This window comes from Cucumis melo, chromosome 7, assembly GCF_025177605.1.
Source record: "Cucumis melo cultivar AY chromosome 7, USDA_Cmelo_AY_1.0, whole genome shotgun sequence".
Lineage (NCBI taxonomy): Eukaryota > Viridiplantae > Streptophyta > Magnoliopsida > Cucurbitales > Cucurbitaceae > Cucumis > Cucumis melo.
Window position 1 is genome coordinate 12777436 of NC_066863.1, and position 18325 is coordinate 12795760.

Below are 18325 nucleotides of genomic sequence, written 5' to 3' on the forward strand. Positions count from 1 at the left end.
TATAATGCATATTTCCAAGAAACAATCACATACTACCAAATATAATGCAAATTTCCAAGAAACAACCACATAGTATTCATATTGCCAAAAAACAATTACATAGTATCCAAAATAGTGCATATTGTGAAGAAACAATCACATACTGCCCAATATAATGCATATTTCCAAGAAACAACCACATACTACTCAATATAATACATATTTCTAAGAAACAACCACATAGTATTCATATTGCCAAGAAACAATTACCTAGTATCCAATATAGTGCATATTGTCTGGAAACATTCACATACTACCCAATATAATGCATATTTCCAAGAAATATGTGTACACTTACCTTCATTGTTTTCCATATTGGTTGTTTACGACTTGTTTGAATATTCTTCTGAGATCGGAAGATAGTAATAGCCCTAATACCATGAAAGAACTAGACGTTATAATAAAGTAAACTTTAAGATGGAAAACATCATATATGAAGAAAGCTTACTTACGTGTCAGTGACATATCTAATATCTACTCTTGATGTTGTTCAAAGTGAGTCAAGATACTAGATTGTCTCATCGTATGCGTTAATAGGTAGAAGTGCCCAATGACCACTACATAGAAGAATAAAGTAGATTGTTTTCATATAATTTAATTTCATAACCCCCCCCACCACCACCACCACCACCACCATAAGATTGTCTTCACATAATTCATTGATTAGTATAGTAATTACTTACCTTGGATTGAATGGAGCAAGAACAAGTTGGTTTGGTTTTGAAGCCATTAATCTACTGCAAAGATTGCGAGCTCTAACTTCTTGGGTGTTGTGTCCAACAGATATAAGGGATGGATCAACGAAGATGTAATTTGAAAGTTCATCTTGTGAATGCAAATACCTAAGAAAGATAGAGAAATCAATAAACAAGTATTTATATAAAAAGATTGGAGTGGATGAATGAGTACTTACGCCATATATGCAACCAATGTCAAAGTCTTCACTTCTCGCATGTTACAAAAATCAATAATATCTTCTCGAAGAACACACGTCTTCCTACCGATACCAAACAACGAGAATGGTAGTTTGTAACGAATCTCTAAATCTTTGTCCATTACCTTTTCAGCAAATCTGAGTATTGTCTTCAAAGGTAGTGGCATCTTGATATTGGACTCACATACAATTTCTTTTTCATTACGAACTTAAGAAATACATAAATCCAACATTAATTAACTTAATAAGACTTATAGAAACTCATGCATCAAATTGTGCCAAAACATAACTAATTACCTCTATAGCATCGTCCTGTAGATCATTCAAAATAATCACATCTACATTCACCTCGTCTTTAACTACCTCCTTTTCCACATTTTTTTTACATTGAATATCGTATTCCAATCTTGGTCAGGAGCAAGATCCATGTGCAGACGTCGGTGTAGATTGTGTTGATATGTGAATATTCTCTAATTCTTGAACTCTCAAACGAAGCTTTTCATTCTCTTCACTAAGCTTGTCAATTTCTTCATTTCGTTTCTTTGAGCGTTTTGCTGTGTGAAAATAAGTACTTGGGGTGACAAACCCGCCAACTCCACGTACACATCCACTACTCTCTAGTGTACCCAAAGCTTGTGTCATAACATCATTTGGAGACGGCTTTTTATCAGCACAAGTTTTGAAGATCTCATCCTAAAAATGCACAAAAATATAATTTAATTTCATAAAACTTTAAATAATGTAAAATTGTAATGTGTCTTACTATACGATTCACAACTTCTTGGACATCTTTATTGTCGTATTGTCCCTTCTTATCTGCAGGAGCCTTCTTCCACATGCTAGCTCGATCAAGCTCACTTTCTTCTGATGGTATATTTTTCTACATTTCAACATATACATTCATTACATTGAGTAAGAAGCTTTTACGACTAATGCAAACATAAACTGTTTCTTACCAATTCCTCTCGAAGATTAGCATAACCTTTTCTAGAAAGTCTGTGGTTATACTTATTCTTCTTTCGTCTCTCTTGTTGAAGTTTTCTTTTGTCCTACACAATATAACATTGTATTGAAGTTTTATAAAGTTTCTTAACAAATATTTAATACATAAAATATAAATAAATTCAATGATACCTCAAAATGTGGACATAGTCTAGATCTAACAAATTCTTCCCACTGTTTTTGGTCAATATAAGAATACATGTATGGTGGTCGTTTCAAGATTTCAGGTTCATTCTTGAAAGGCAAGATATACCTCTTCGTCAACCAATGCTTAAATTGACGGAATGTTGTTCCTGCAGTCTTAAGAATGCTCTTCCTAGATCTACTGTCGATTATAAATGCAGCCTGAGTTTAAAGGTCAGTTAGTATCATATTGCCAATTTAAATAAACTTGAACAAAAATTACTATAATTAAATTTACCTCAACTATGGTATATATCTTTTCCTTCAATTCTGCAGGTACATCTATCCATGGATAATGGGGATGTGGTAGTGAACACACGACCCGATAAAGGAGTTAAGCTTTGCCCAATTTTCTCGAATGGGTACGCCATCTTTGTTGTATTCAACCAATTTTCTCTCACCTTCGCTTCGAACACGTGTCACATCAAACATAATCGTTGGTCCCTGCTTTCTTTGTTGTTTACGTTTTTCTACATGTTCATCAACCACTCCAACAACTAATCCATCAATCTTTACTCTACCAACCTCCTTGTCTTGATCGTCTCTTACTATCGTTGGCTCCATGTGTAAAGAGAATATCCTGTCAAAGAAATATGAAGATTATATTAGGCATACTAGGCATATACAAACCAAACATAGCATATACGTACATAATAAGTAGAAACCCACCCACAATGTGTTATTTAGGAATCCATGTGCCTTCACAGTTTGATCGTACATATGTTGACATATTCTCATCCAAATTGTTACCTCCATCGATATTTGGCATATCACTAGGTACTCCTTGACAATGTAACAAGATATCTCCAAGTTCATGGTCATTTGATTGATCTTCACAATCTCTCTGTGGTGGAGTAAGCACAATTGACCATCTAGCATCACTTGGATCTTCAACGTAAAAAACTTGTCTTGGTTGGGTTGCCATTATAAATGAATCAGACTTATGACCTATTCTTTTTAAATCAACTAAGACAAAACCAAGGTCATCAATCTTCATACCATTATTGTTCTCAACCCAATCGCATCTAAACACTGCAACATTGAACGTATTGTAATTAAGTTCCCATATGTCTTTAATCACTCCATAAAAGGACATATCTCCAATGATGGGATTTTTATCTTTCGAACTAGACACTTGCATTGTTTTGGCCACTAAACTAACTCCACTATTTTGAACACTTCGTTTCTTATCATAAGACTCCGTGTGATAGCGATATCCATTAATGGCATAACTATTATACTTAATGACAAAAGGATGAGAACCATGAGCAATCCATCTCAAATTATCTGAAATTTCAACATTTCTCATCCTAATCTAAGATGCAACCTACCAAGACAAGTACCTTCACGTAATTACAAAATTCATCATAAATAAATATCAGTAAGTAAGTTTAGAATTTTACCTCTTCTCTTAACCAAGATATGAAAGTTCGATTGTGTTCTTCTTGAATCCATTTTTGATGAAGAACCTTATTTGGGTATTTCAATTGCAATACCTCCACGTGTTTACTTGAACATTGAAACATTGTAATATATAGTTAAGTTTATGTCATTAATTAAATAAAAAACTGAAGACAAGGTAATTGAAACTTTAACTTACTCTATATATGGTTGCACATCAATTGTATTAGCCAAAACATACCGATGAGCTTGGTATAGAAGATCCTGTTCAAGTTTGAAAGAAAGTCCTGCAGATAATGGTCTACCAAAGCTTGAATTGTCTAAAGATGCATCTAATCTATAAATGCCTAGCCCAACAGGATCAACCCCAGATAAGAAGTCTGAACAAAACTCAATAGCTTTTACTATATAACTTTTTGCAATACAACCCTCTGGATGATGTCTATTTCTCACATAGTTTTTTAGAACTTTCATGTATCTTTCGAAGGGATACATCCATCTAAGATATACAGGCCCACAAAGTTTGACTTCTCTGACAATGTGTACAGTGAGATGCATCATAATGGTGAAAAATGAAGGAGGAAAGTATTTCTCTAGCAAACACATAGTCACCACAATATCTTCTTCCAACTTTTCCAGTTGTTGCACATCGACGACTTTATTACATATAAGATTGAAAAATACACAACCGAGTGATGGCATACCAAACATGTTTTTGGGAGCACAGATCTTATTGCAATAGGAAATAATTGTTGTAAGATCACGTGACAGCCATGAGATTTTAAACCATTAAGTTTTAAATCAGTCATCGACACAAGGTTTTTAACATTGGAAGAATAACCTTCTGGTACCTTTACTTCTGACAATGTCTTCAGAACACAACGTTTTTCTTCGTTTGTAAGAATATAACAAGCAAAAGGAATGAAGATTTTTTTTTACCGTTGATAGGTGCAAGCTCTGGTCGAATTTTCAAATGGACTAAATCACGTCTAGCATTCATGTCGTCCTTACTTTTTCCAGGAATATCAAGATGCGTACCCAATATATTCATACATATATTTTTTTCAATGTGCATCACATCTAGACAATGTCGAACATGAATATCTTTCCAATATGGTAGCTCAAAAAACGAAGACACTCTGTTCCAACAACTCCTTGCACTTCCTTTTATAGGTTGTTTTTTTGTCTTCTTATTTCCTCTTGGAAATTCAAGGTCTTTTATTCTTGAATATATAGCCTCTCCAGACAAAGGTTCTAAAATTGTATTAGCTTCTTTTCACCATTAAATGACTTTTTTTTACGTCGGTATGGATGGTTACGTGCTAGAAATCTTCGATGTCCAAGGTATGTCATTTTCTTCCCATATTTTAGTCTTATAGCGGATGTATTATCTCCACAAATTGGGCATGCCTTATACCCTTTCACACTAAATCCACTAAGATTTCCATATGCAGGAAAATCATTTATTGTCCATAACAAAACAGCCCTTAAATTGAATATTTCTTCTTGATTAGCATCATACCATTCAACACCACTTTCCCATAAGAGTTTTAAATCCTCGATGAGTGGTGCTAAATACGTACCAATGTCATCCCTTGGTTGCCTTGGACCCGATATCAACATTGATAACATCATGAACTTTCTTTTCATGCACAACCATGGTGGAAGATTGTAAATTACTATCACTGCGGGCCAACAACTATATTTAGAACTCATTTCACCGTGTGGGTTGATTCCATCCGCTGACAATGCTAAACGAATATTCCTAGGTTCAGAACCAAAGTTTGGCCACTTCAAATCTATTAATTCCAAGTTGAAGAGTCCGCAGGATGTCGTAATTTTCCATTAATTACTCGTTCATTAGAATGCCAAATCAAATTTTTAGCATTGTCAATACTTCGAAACAATCTTTTGAAACGTGAAATCGGTGGAAATTACCATACAACTTTTCCAGGAATCTATTTTTCCCTCCGTTTGCATTATTAGCATACTTCCACCTTGATTCACCACATTCATGACATTCAGTTGCATTAGCGTGTTCTTTTCTATACAAACAACAATCATTTGAGCATGCATCAATCTTTTCATAACTCATTCCTAATGCACCTAATGTTTTCTTCGCTTCATACATGGATGTTGGGATCTCATTGGAAGTAGGCAAAATTTCCTTTAAAGTTTTCAGTAGTTCCGAAAAGTTAATATCTCTCCATCCATACCTATCTTTTAAGTTATACAACTTCACTAACGTGGACAACTTGGTGAATTTTTTGCATCCTTCATACAAGTGGTTTTTCGGCATCATTAAGCAATTTCTCAAATTCATTTGGATCTTTTGAATACTCCTCATGAATAACTTCAATCATTTCCTTTATACTTCCAACATTATTCTCTTCATACATATGAGTGTCAAACTTAGAAGATTCCTCGTATAAGGATGACTTAGGTAGTTGTTCACCATGCCAAAACCAAATTTTATAACTTTCATCTATTCCATTGACATATAAGTGATCTCTAATAGTAGTACGACTTTGCTTTTCACAATTCCCACATTCGAAACAAGGACAACGAATAGAGGCATCTTTTGTATTAGAAAATCCAAAACTTATAAGTTTTCTACACCCAATTCATAATCTTTGGATAACCTACTCTTGTGCATCCATGATCTATCCATAAGTGTAAGTCCTAAGAGAATTTATTGAGTAATGATTATCAATTTGAATTATAATATATGAAAGAATACAAGAAATTCATAATATGAAAGAATACAAGAAATACAAGATTTTAGCAACTCCTAATAACAAAAAGAATACAAGTTACTATAGGCCATAACGAAATCTATAACATTAAAATCCGACAATCAAAATACAAAGGAATAAGAACTTGCATGCAAACAAATGCAATTAATAAAACAAAGTCAAAATGGATACTTTACCTTCTTCTCAAAGGAATATCAAAATACATACTATAAGTGCTTATTTTGATTGGTTTTTTAGGTTTATTAAGTGGATGAAATCAACTAAAAAGTACATCCAAAACAATTCCTAAACTTTTCTACTGAGTACTTCAATATAAGATAACTTCAATATCCTCCCTAATAGAAAAGCTTGGTGGTCCATGATTTCCCCTATAAGATAACTTCAATGATCTCCCAAATATAAAAGCTTGGTGGTCCTTGATTTCCCCTATAAACTTAATTGAAAATAATACAATAACATAGTCGTATTGGCCAATACACACAGTGGGCTAAAGTGAACACTAAATCTCCAACATCAAGAAACTTCATATTCCCTCAATCTCCAACACCAAACAAAATCGAAAACAAATAATAAATATTGCAGAAATTAGCATGAAACTAAATAAAAAAATGAAAAAAATAAATGACATCAAAACAAATCTAATTAAAATGACTTACCGATAAAATTAGGAGGAAAATAGGGAAGAATTTGATGGCGGCGGTCGGTTGCGGCGGTGTGTTGCAAAAGACAGAACGTGAAGCGACGGCGGTTGCAGAAGAAGAATCGTGTAGCGGCGGCAGGTGACGATGGGTTGCGTTGTATAGCAACGGCGGTAGACGACGAGTTGCGTTCAACACTCAGTGATTTCGTTCGTGGGGTGGCGTGGGTGGCAGTGGAGCAGGTTGCGTTCATGGGCAGTGTGGGCCGCAGACGAGCGGGCGGCGTGGGCAGCAGACGAATCTTCACACGACCGGCGGCAGCTTTAGAGGACCTTGCGTGGGGGAGAGAGAAATTGAGAGGAGGAAAACTTAGGTTAATTCCAAAAATTGAGAGGGGGAAAACTTAGGGTTAATTCTTTTCACAAAATTTGGGGGAAAAAATTGGTAAAGTAAAATTAGAAGAGGGAAAAATAATCGTTAGGGTTTAATTTTTTTACAAAATTGGGGTAAATTAAAATTAGAAGAGAGAAAATTAATTGTTAGGGTTTAATTTTTTTTACAAAATTGGAGAAAAAAATTTGGGAAAGAGTAAAATTAGAAGAGGGAAAAATAATTGTTAGGGTTTAATGTATTTACAAAATTGGGAGAAAAAGGTTGGGAAAGTAAAAATTAGAAGTGGAAAAATTTTAATTGAAAAAAATATATATTACTTGATAATTTTTTAAATGTCAAGTAATTAAAAATAATCTTGACAATTTTAACCTGTCAAGTATTTAAAAGAAAAAGACAAAAAATTTGGGTTTCTCAAAAGACAAAAAGTTTGGGCTTTTTCAAAAGACAAAAAATTTGGGTTTTTTCAATCTCTCTTATTTTTTATGCTCTTTTATGTTATTTGACAGTTTTTCTTAAAACTGTCAAGTATATCAATTGTAAAAGCATCAAGTAAACCCAGTTTTGTAGTAGTGTGATAAGAAGTTTAGCTTATAACTCTTATTGCATTAGTTGACCTATAGTCATCACTTGCCTAGTGTTTATCGCTAACTACCCGAGAGGGCAAGTAGCAAAGATATGGCTAATGCAAGCAAAGAGGAGTTTGGAGACAAACTCCACCAAGGTAAGCCAACTTCCATCACTTTTATCTCGAAAGGAGAACAAGTGTGGGTATTTGGCATCAAGAGGTTGTCACCATTAAAAGAGAAGCACTATGAATATTATAAGTGAAATCTTCTAGATATATCTCACTTATCCAAGTTTAGTCATTTGAATTTCATAAGTCGAACCAAGTTTAGTCGATCATTTGAATCCCAAGAGGCAAGCAAGTGTGTCGTTTAGGACACCGAAAGGTGCTCGCCTTAATCATAAGCTAGTTATCAAAGATACATTGCATCAAGGTTGTCGCATGGCTTAATCACCTAATAATGTGGAGACTTTCCTTTACTCTTTCTTGCATAAGTTAGTTCGCATTCCCATCTTGCCTCCATTCTTTCCCCCTTTTATAGTTTTTCTAATGTAGATAAGTACATATAGTTTTGATGGAAAAAAAAAACATCAGAGAAACATGCACCAGAAGACAGGGATCATGCTTTACTCTATATGCATCTAAATGATTTAGAAATTAACATGCTATAACTAAACGATAGACCTAAACAAAAAATATAGAAGGTAAATGATGAGCTTACCTTTGTAGTTCTCAACTTCTTATTCGTTCCAAAACTTCTTCTCTACTTGAAGGAGCAAAGGACAACTACTATGTTGACTTACTAATCTCAGGACTAAGAACCGAATTGTGGGACTCGTTTTTATGACAGATATCTTAGAGAGATAGAAGGAGGAAGGTGTATCGTTTAGTGGTTTTTCATGAGATTTTCATCATCCTCTTCTCATTTTGTAAATGGAAGTTTATATAGAAAATTACATGCAAAATACATGGAATTTTCTTTTATGTTATCTCAACACCTAATTAATCCATTAACCCTTAATGGAATTAGTGGCTTATATGTTCATTACAAGCTGCCACATTTCTCACTAACATTTAGTAATAAATATATTAGTCTAAGGACAATTTGGTCATTTGACCAATTAAGTCAAAGTCAAACTTTGACTTTTCTTAGTCAAAAGTCAAATTTTGACTTTTTGCTATTTTATCCGTCTTGACTAATTTCAACCTTCGGAGTATGAATCCACGTTCATTTTTCTAAAATTCAAATCATATTTGAATATAAATCCGGTCAAAGTTTTTGTCTTTCAAAGTGAAAAGTCAACATATTGACTTTTACAACTTTGACTGTTTTAAAACTTTCCAAGCTTCTAAATATGAATCCATATTCATATTTTTATTATTTAAATCATATTTAAACATAAAACTTGAAGTTTATATTTACCAACTTATATCATATACACTTGTCGGTTTCTCTCTCTTTACCTAATTCGAACAATTCGAGTTATTCCAACATATTGTTCTTAGTTGAATCCATATGAGCTAGTAGGGGAACCTAATGGACCTATAGATCATGGGCTCTAAAGATTGGAGATTAACTGACTAAACTCTTTTAGACTAAGCTTAATCCACATTCGTTAACTAAAGAGTCATTCCACTAAAGACTCTTAGTTGCACTCCCCTCACTATAGATATATTTTTGTCCACCTGATATAACCATGATGAGTAAGTTGATCCTCCACAGATTGTTCGTAATCTTGGCTGGGTCAAAATGCCGTTTTACCCCTGAGATTACATCTTGCTCCTTAAGACCCACTGATCCACTATTGAACAATTGGTTTATGGTTCAACCTATAAACCTGAATCCTTTTCGAGCCAATGAGAAGGTGGGGCCCCTTGTTCAAGACTTAGATTCAGTCCTTAAGGGAACAACCTATTTACTATCCCAGAAATGGGTAGGAGTGAATTTCGTCTTGCACCCTATGTCCCTAGCTATCCACTCGATCTTATCCCTGAAATGGAAGACTTATTTTAGGTGACAACGATAAGTGGAAAAGATTCTACCAAGAGGTGACAACGATAAGACCAGACGTGGTGAAGTTATTTTATAAGGGATATATCAATAATGAAAAACACTACGCGATAGTGAAGAGAAAAAAATGTAGATTTTAGGCCAAACGTGACTCTATGGATTAAAGAGCAATGGAATTGGACATGAAATTTTCAAAAACACATCAGAGGAAGACTTAGAAGATGAGCTGTCGAGAGTAGCCTTGCCTGGGAAAAAATGGGATAAAATGCCTACAGGAAAGTACCTACTCTTCCCACATAATTTGAACACGGACGCCAACATTATATTGGTTTTCGCGTAGAATAAGATATAGATGCAAACCATACTGCACAACTCTAAGTCCAAACAAATAAATCGCACCAACAAGGCTACAATCGGTGTTTACATGCTCAGAAGAATAGAAGTTTTCTGCTGAATTTTTTCTATACAAGGACTCCATCCGTACCAAGATAGATATGCATGAATGGGTGAAACCCTAGAGTGTGGTAGAAAGAAGTAGCCTTTTCACCATCTATAAAGGTCGTCTTCTTCTTCTATTGTCAATCTATAAGAGAAAGCTTAGAGTAATAGTAGAGAAGATTCCATCTTACCTTCCCTTAACTTGTAAAGTCATTCTCTTTACTTTCAAGTTTTGTATATCTTTGTAATGTATGTATTCACATCGTATAGTGGTCTAAGACCTATATTCTTTAATACATGCATGTTTATACCTTTTCAATCCATCATTCCTTTAATGTTCATCTATCTATGTGTTATATGTAGTTTAGTCTTGTAATAAGTTCTTGATAAGAAGCTTAGCTTATAAAGCTTATCGCGTTAGTTGAACTATGATCATCACTTGACTAGTGTATATCGTCAACTACTTGAGAGAGCAAGTAGCAAGGATATGGCTAACGTGCATAATGAGGAGTTTGGAGACAAACTTCACCTTAGCAAGATGCTTCTATCTTTTGTGTCTCAAAAAAGAGAAAAAGTGTGGATATTTGGCGCCAAAAGGTTGTCACCCTTAAATGAGAAGTAGTATAAGTCTCGTAAATAAACTCTTATAGATAGACCTTGCTTAACCGAGCTTATTTCTTTGTATCCTGGAAGGTGAGCAAGTGTGACGTTTAAGGCACTGGGAGGTGCTCTCCATAATCATAAGTTAGTTAATTGATCTCTATCGCATCGAGGCTGCCAAATGGTTTAATCGCCTAATAACGCGAATATCTTCATTTACTCGTTCTTACAACAAGTTAGTTTGTACATCCATCTCGCCATCATTCCTCTTTTATCGATTCTCTAGAGTATATAGTAGTTTAACTCAATGAAACACCTTTACTTTATACTATATAGTTAAGTAAACCTTAGAACAAATTGTTGGAATTTATGTCCTAAAACTCGTAGTTTGTAGTTTAAAATTATATTCTACTCAATAAAGTGGTTATTGAGTAAAATTATATTCTACTTAATAAAGTGGTTATTGAGGACTTATTAGTGAAAATAGAATATTATAATCTTAAAGCCAATAAACTAAGGTCCAGAGGTTATCTAGTGTAGACTTGAACTTTATATAGAGACATAAATTTGGATCAAGTTCGAGTATATAGCCCAAACGGTCTATAATGAATGAAGAAGGTTGGGCGCCTTATTCTGGAATCGCTATGGATGCAGCTTGCTTTGTAGTTAGTACAAACAAAGTGATCTTAAATCGTTCATGTAGAGACATGAAAGTGAGGGCATCCTATATAAAGAGTTTACATAAGGCTAGAACTATGAAATAGTCACTTTTAAGTTATAATATCGTTGACGATATAAACTGACTATTTCGATTATGATGACCTAGGTCACTTAATCTTAATCCTGAACTAACTATGAACTTTTGTTCAACCGATATTATCCTTAGATCTGCATAGGTGAGGGTAGCTCAATGGCGTTGGCCCAATAAGCCTCCCATTTCAGGGGTAAGATCGGGTGGATGGCTAGGAACATAGGGTGCAAGATGTGTTGGGGTTGATGCCCTAAATCTCGTGGTCTTGTAGTTTGTAATTGTATATATAATACAAACTTTTTATTTATCTAATAAAATAAAGTGTTTTATTTTATTTGATATTTAGTTGCATTAACTCACAAAACCAATAAACTAACATCCAAGGTTATCTTCTGTAACCTAAACATGTATGTAGAGACATACAAGTGGATCATGTTTAAGTGATAACCTAAATGGTCTGTAGTAAATGGATAAGGCTGGATACCTTATCCTGGTGACACTACGAATACGGTCTGCTTTGTAGTTGTTACAATTGTTCTAAAGTGCTACAAATGATTTGATCCTAATCATTTATGTCGAGACATTAGAGCGGGGGTATTCTATACAAAGAGTTTGTATAAGACCGGACCATGAAATGAATAGTCTCTCTTATTAACACCGTTACTAGTTGAGACTACATTTCACCAGGATGACTATAGGTGACTTGACCTGAATCTTGAGTGAGTTGTGAACTCCTGCCTATGTAGGCGATCCTTTGATTTGTATGGGTGAGAGTGGCCTATGTAGCCGACTCAATATGCCTACCATTTTGGGGATTCGTCTGAATGGGGAGCTGGGAACGCAGCTACACAAGAAGGAATTCACTCCTTCTCTATAGATGGAGTAAGTAGAGAATTTGCTCTCTTAAGGGTTGATTTCAGGGCTTGAACAATGTGGCGCCACACCCTCTCTTGGCCTGAGAGGAGTTCAGTTATAGTAGGACTATAATTATTGTTCATTAGAGGAATCAATGGTACTTAAGGAGTTAGATGTAACTACAGGGGCAAAACGGTAATTTTTGGCCTAGCTGTACTTACGAGCAATTTGTGAAGGGTCATTGCACTGTTGATTGGTTATATCTAATGGACACAAAAATATATCTACAGTTAGAAGAGTGCAACTATTAGTCTTTAGTGGAATGACTAATAGTTAATGAATAGAGATTAAATTTAATTAAAGAGTTTAATTAATTAATCTCATTTCATTAGAGCTTCAATCTGTAGGTCCATAAGGTCCCCTTGTTAGCTCAATAAGGATAAATGAGAATCAAATTTATTTTGGTTTAATTTGAATTGTTCAAATTGATTAAAGGGAATAAATTGTATATGATACAATTAATATAATTTATTTGATACATTATAATGTAAAGTTTTTTATGAGAGAAGTTAATATTTGAATATGATTCAAATAATAATAATAATATGAATGAAATTCATAAATAAACTATAGGTTAAAATTGAATTCGATTCATATTAGAACTATAGATTATATGAGAGATCTAAATCATTGGTTATATTATATATGATATAATATAAAGTTTATATTATATGAGATATAATATATTTGTAATTAAATTTATATTAATTTTATGTTATATGAGATATAATATATATTAATTAAATTTATATTGATTTTATTTAATTTAATTAATATATATATATATATTAATATATTTAAATAGAATAGAATAACTCCCTTGGGAGTTATTCTACGTGGGAAGGATGGGGAAGTTATTTGATAACTTCCCCCTCCATTGTTGAGATTTGTTTTAAAAGAAAATAAAAAGAAAGTTTTTTTTAACAGCGAAAACAATCTTACGATCTCTCTGTATCCCAACAAAAGAAAATTCTCTCAAAAGCTTCTTCCCTCACCAAAATTACAGAAGCCCACAACTCTCTGTGATTCTTTACTTGGAGAATAACGAGGAAGATTTTGTGGTGCCAAGCTTGGAAGAAGAATTGAATTGGTTCTACAAAGGTCAGTTTATTTTCACTTTTTCCATGAAAAGCATGTTTATTATTTTTCTTTGAATTTATTGGTTTCATAAATTGAATTTCACTCGCACGGGCGTTCATAAGCTTTCGCTTTAGGAATTCCATTCCTTCAATTGGTATCAGAGCCAAATCGTGCAATTGTTTTTTCAATTTTTTTTTGAAACAAAATTCAAAGAAAAGGTGGGTATTTTTTCTCTGCATTGTTGTATGTGGGTTTGCAAACTAGATGTTTTCGATTTTGGCACCTTAGATTACAGTTTTTTTTATTTTTCATTAATTTGATTGATGTAAGGGGCTGTTGTTTTGGCCATTTTAATTCTGTAATCGAGTCTGTAAGTCCATGTCGTTCGAGGCAAGTGTTGCTGGGTTGATGAACGATTTTCGGAGGCATTACGTTTTTTTTTTCCAGTTCGTACAGATTCAAATCTGTACAGAGTTGCAGCAGATTTTGTTATTAAAAAAAAAAACAACAAAACAAATATATCCTTTACGCGCGTCTTTCAAACATCGAGGATTGCTTCCTGGTGCAGTGGCTGGTTGTCCATTTCTGTTGCAAGAGGTCGTGGCATCGAATTCCAGATTGTGCAGTTTTTCATTTTTTTTTTTGGTTTTAATTAATTAAATTAATATAATTTGATTATATTAATTTGATTATTTTTTTAGGAGTGCCAAATTCGGTCTATTTTGCTTTTAATCTTTTATTGCATGTGATGTTTTATTAAACTAATTATATACATAATGTATGTCATATAGTTTAAAATCCCACCTTAGGATTATAATTATCATGCATCATACTTAAATATAAGTGTTGTATTTTAGTTGCATGATTTTCTAAGCATGCTCATGCATCATATTTAATATAATTGTTATATTATATGATAGCATGTATAATTAATATATCCATGCATCATCCTATAATTTAACATGTTGTATTATATAGTTTGATTGATGGATGTTTTTATTTTCATTGCATTAATATAATTGTTGTATTGTGTGATGAAAATGAAAATGCATTGAGCATGTCATTACTTAGAGAATATATATATTAAATGACATTAGAATTGCATGTTTATAGATTTTAATTATTTTCTTTCCTTATAAGTGTTATAAGTTTATGAATTTAGAATTAAAATCTATAATAAAGAGTTGCATGCTAACATAAGGTCACAATTAGTTTTAAATAGTTTAAAATTAATTCACCTAGACCTTAATGAATAATATTTCTAATGAGATTAGAAATAGGGTTAATCTTTTCTCGTTTTATTAGGATTAAAATGATATCAATAAAAGATTAAATTTATAAAATATTTGTCTATAAGGGACCTTTGTCTAAGGAAGGTTCTGTCTAGGCTGGGGTACTTAAGCTGACGGTAACGGAACACCCCTACCTGGGAACTGACCTGGAAGGTGAATTAGTCAAACATTTTATAAGCATACAATACATGATTATATTTATCAAAGTGTTTGATGAACAATAATCATATATTGTTAAACTATCCAATATAAGAGTTATATTGGGCCAATTTAACAATGGACTTAGATAAATAATTAGCCGTATTTTCTAAGTTGTTTTTTTTAAGTAAAACACTAAGTGGGAGGAAATGAGGTATATGATACTTCATTTTTCTTTTCATGTTTCTCCTTAAACATTCACACCGTGAGACTTATGCTCGGCCTCGAGGCACCTTTGCTTGTGTCCCCCTAAGGATGGTGTTTGTGTAAGTCAATAACAAGGTGAATGGAGATAGTGTTTATAGTAAGTGGGAGAGGGATGTGTGTCAACACATCCCGCGGTCTCTTTCATTAGTTTTAAGTAAATTCTCATGCTTGGCCTTGAGGCACCTTTGCTTGTGTTCCCCTACGGAAGGTGTTTGCATTAGATTTTACTCAAACTCCAGAAATGGATAAGATTTCTTTAGTTTTTTGCTCCAATCGGTTTTTTCCCTACGGATTACTTATTGGGGCGGAACTCTAGAATCTAAAATGAAAGGTTACACTTACAAGAAATTTTTAAGTAAGTTAATCATTTCTTGACTAAACAATGATGACTAACTATTATAGGAATAAGAGTTATTCTAGTGTAATATTTAGTTGAGATTGTCTCAATTTAGTGAAGGGATAATTAATCACCCTACGGAGATTTTTATCCTACCTCACTGAAGCATCATTGCAAAATAGATATCACTTAGGATACATTAAAATTTTGCTAAATTGATTGGTTTTATATGGAAAATGCTAGTATAACTAATATAAATAAATTGTATGTTTTCAGTAATTTGATAATGACGAGTGCTACTTTGAATATGCTGGCTGCTGATAAACTTAATGGCAATAATTATGCATCTTGGAAAAATACTATCAACACTGTGCTAATCATCGATGACCTTAGATTTGTCCTAGTTGAGGAGTGTCCTCAAGTCCCAGCTGCTAATGCAACTCGAACTGTTCGAGAACCATATGAGCGTTGGGCCAAGGCAAATGAAAAAGCCCGAGCATACATCTTGGCAAGCTTATCTGAAGTATTGGCCAAGAAACATGAATCAATGCTCACTGCTCGTGAGATTATGGACTCCTTGCAGGAGATGTTTGGTCAGGCCTCTTATCAGATCAAGCATGATGCTCTGAAATACATTTATAATGCCCGTATGAATGAGGGAGCCTCAGTGCGAGAACATGTTCTCAATATGATGGTTCATTTCAACGTGGCAGAAATGAATGGGGCTGTCATCGATGAAGCCAGTCAGGTTAGCTTTATTTTGGAATCTCTGCCAGAGAGTTTCCTGCAATTTAGAAGCAATGCTGTTATGAATAAGATTGCTTATACCCTTACCACCCTTCTCAACGAGCTACAGACTTTTGAGTCTCTGATGAAAATCAAGGGACAGAAGGGAGAGGCAAATGTTGCTACTTCCACAAGAAAGTTCCATAGGGGTTCGACCTCAGGAACTAAGTCTATGCCTTCTTCATCTGGCAATAAGAAGTGGAAGAAGAAGAAGAAGGGTGGCCAAGGAAATAAAGCTAACCTCGCTGCTGCTAAAACGACCAAGAAAGCCAAAGCTGCAAAGGGAATATGTTTCCATTGCAACCAAGAGGGACATTGGAAGAGAAACTGTCCCAAGTACTTGGCAGAAAAGAAGAAGGCTAAACAAGGTAAATATGATTTACTAGTGCTAGAGACTTGTTTAGTGGAAAATGATGATTCAGCCTGGATAATAGATTCAGGTGCCACTAATCATGTTTGTTCTTCATTTCAGGGAATTAGTTCCTGGCGGCAGTTGGAGACTGGAGAGATGACGATGCGAGTTGGAACTGGGCATGTCGTCTCAGCAATTGCAGTGGGAGGGCTTCGACTTTGTTTACAGAAATCTTTTCTTTTATTAGAAAATGTATATGTTGTTCCTGATTTAAAAAGGAATTTGATTTCTGTAAAGTGCTTACTAGAACAATCTTACTCGTTAACTTTTAATGTAAATAAAGTGTTTATTTACAAAAATGGTGTTGAGATTTGTTCTGCAAAGTTAGAAAATAATCTTTATGTGTTAAGATCATTAACATCTAAAGCTCTTCTTAATACTGAAATGTTCAAAACTGCAATAACTCAAAATAAAAGACTTAAAATTTCTCCAAAAGAAAATGCTCATCTTTGGCACCTAAAATTAGGGCATATAAATCTCAATAGGATTGAGAGATTAGTAAAGAATGGACTTCTAAGTGAGTTAGAAGAAAATTCTTTACCTGTATGTGAGTCATGCCTTGAAGGTAAGATGACCAAAAGACCTTTTACTGGAAAAGGTCATAGGGCCAAAGAACCTCTAGAACTTGTACATTCAGATCTATGTGGTCCTATGAATGTTAAAGCAAGAGGAGGATTTGAATATTTCATCACTTTTACTGATGATTATTCAAGATATGGGTATGTTTATTTAATGCAACATAAGTCTGAAGCCCTTGAAAAGTTCAAGGAATACAAGGCTGAAGTTGAAAACGCATTAAGTAAAACTATTAAAACATTTCGATCGGATCGAGGTGGAAAGTATATGGATTTGAAATTCCAAAACTATTTGATGGAATGTGGAATTGTATCTCAACTCTCAGCACCTGGTACACCTCAACAGAATGGTGTATCAGAAAGGAGAAATCGAACCTTGTTGGACATGGTTCGGTCTATGATGAGTTACGCTCACTTACCTAATTCGTTTTGGGGTTATGCAGTGCAAACTGCAGTCTATATTTTGAATTGTGTTCCATCTAAAAGTGTTTCTGAAACACCTTTAAAATTATGGAATGGTCGTAAAGGTAGTTTACGTCATTTCAGAATTTGGGGTTGTCCAGCACACGTGCTTGAGAATAACCCTAAGAAATTGGAACCTCGTTCAAAATTATGTTTATTTGTAGGCTACCCCAAAGGAACTAGAGGTGGTTACTTCTATGATCCTAAAGATAATAAAGTGTTTGTATCGACAAATGCTACATTTTTAGAAGAGGACCACATAAGGGAGCACAAACCGCGTAGTAAGATAGTATTAAATGAACTTTCCAAAGAAACTACTGAACCTTCAACAAGAGTTGTTGAAGAGCCTA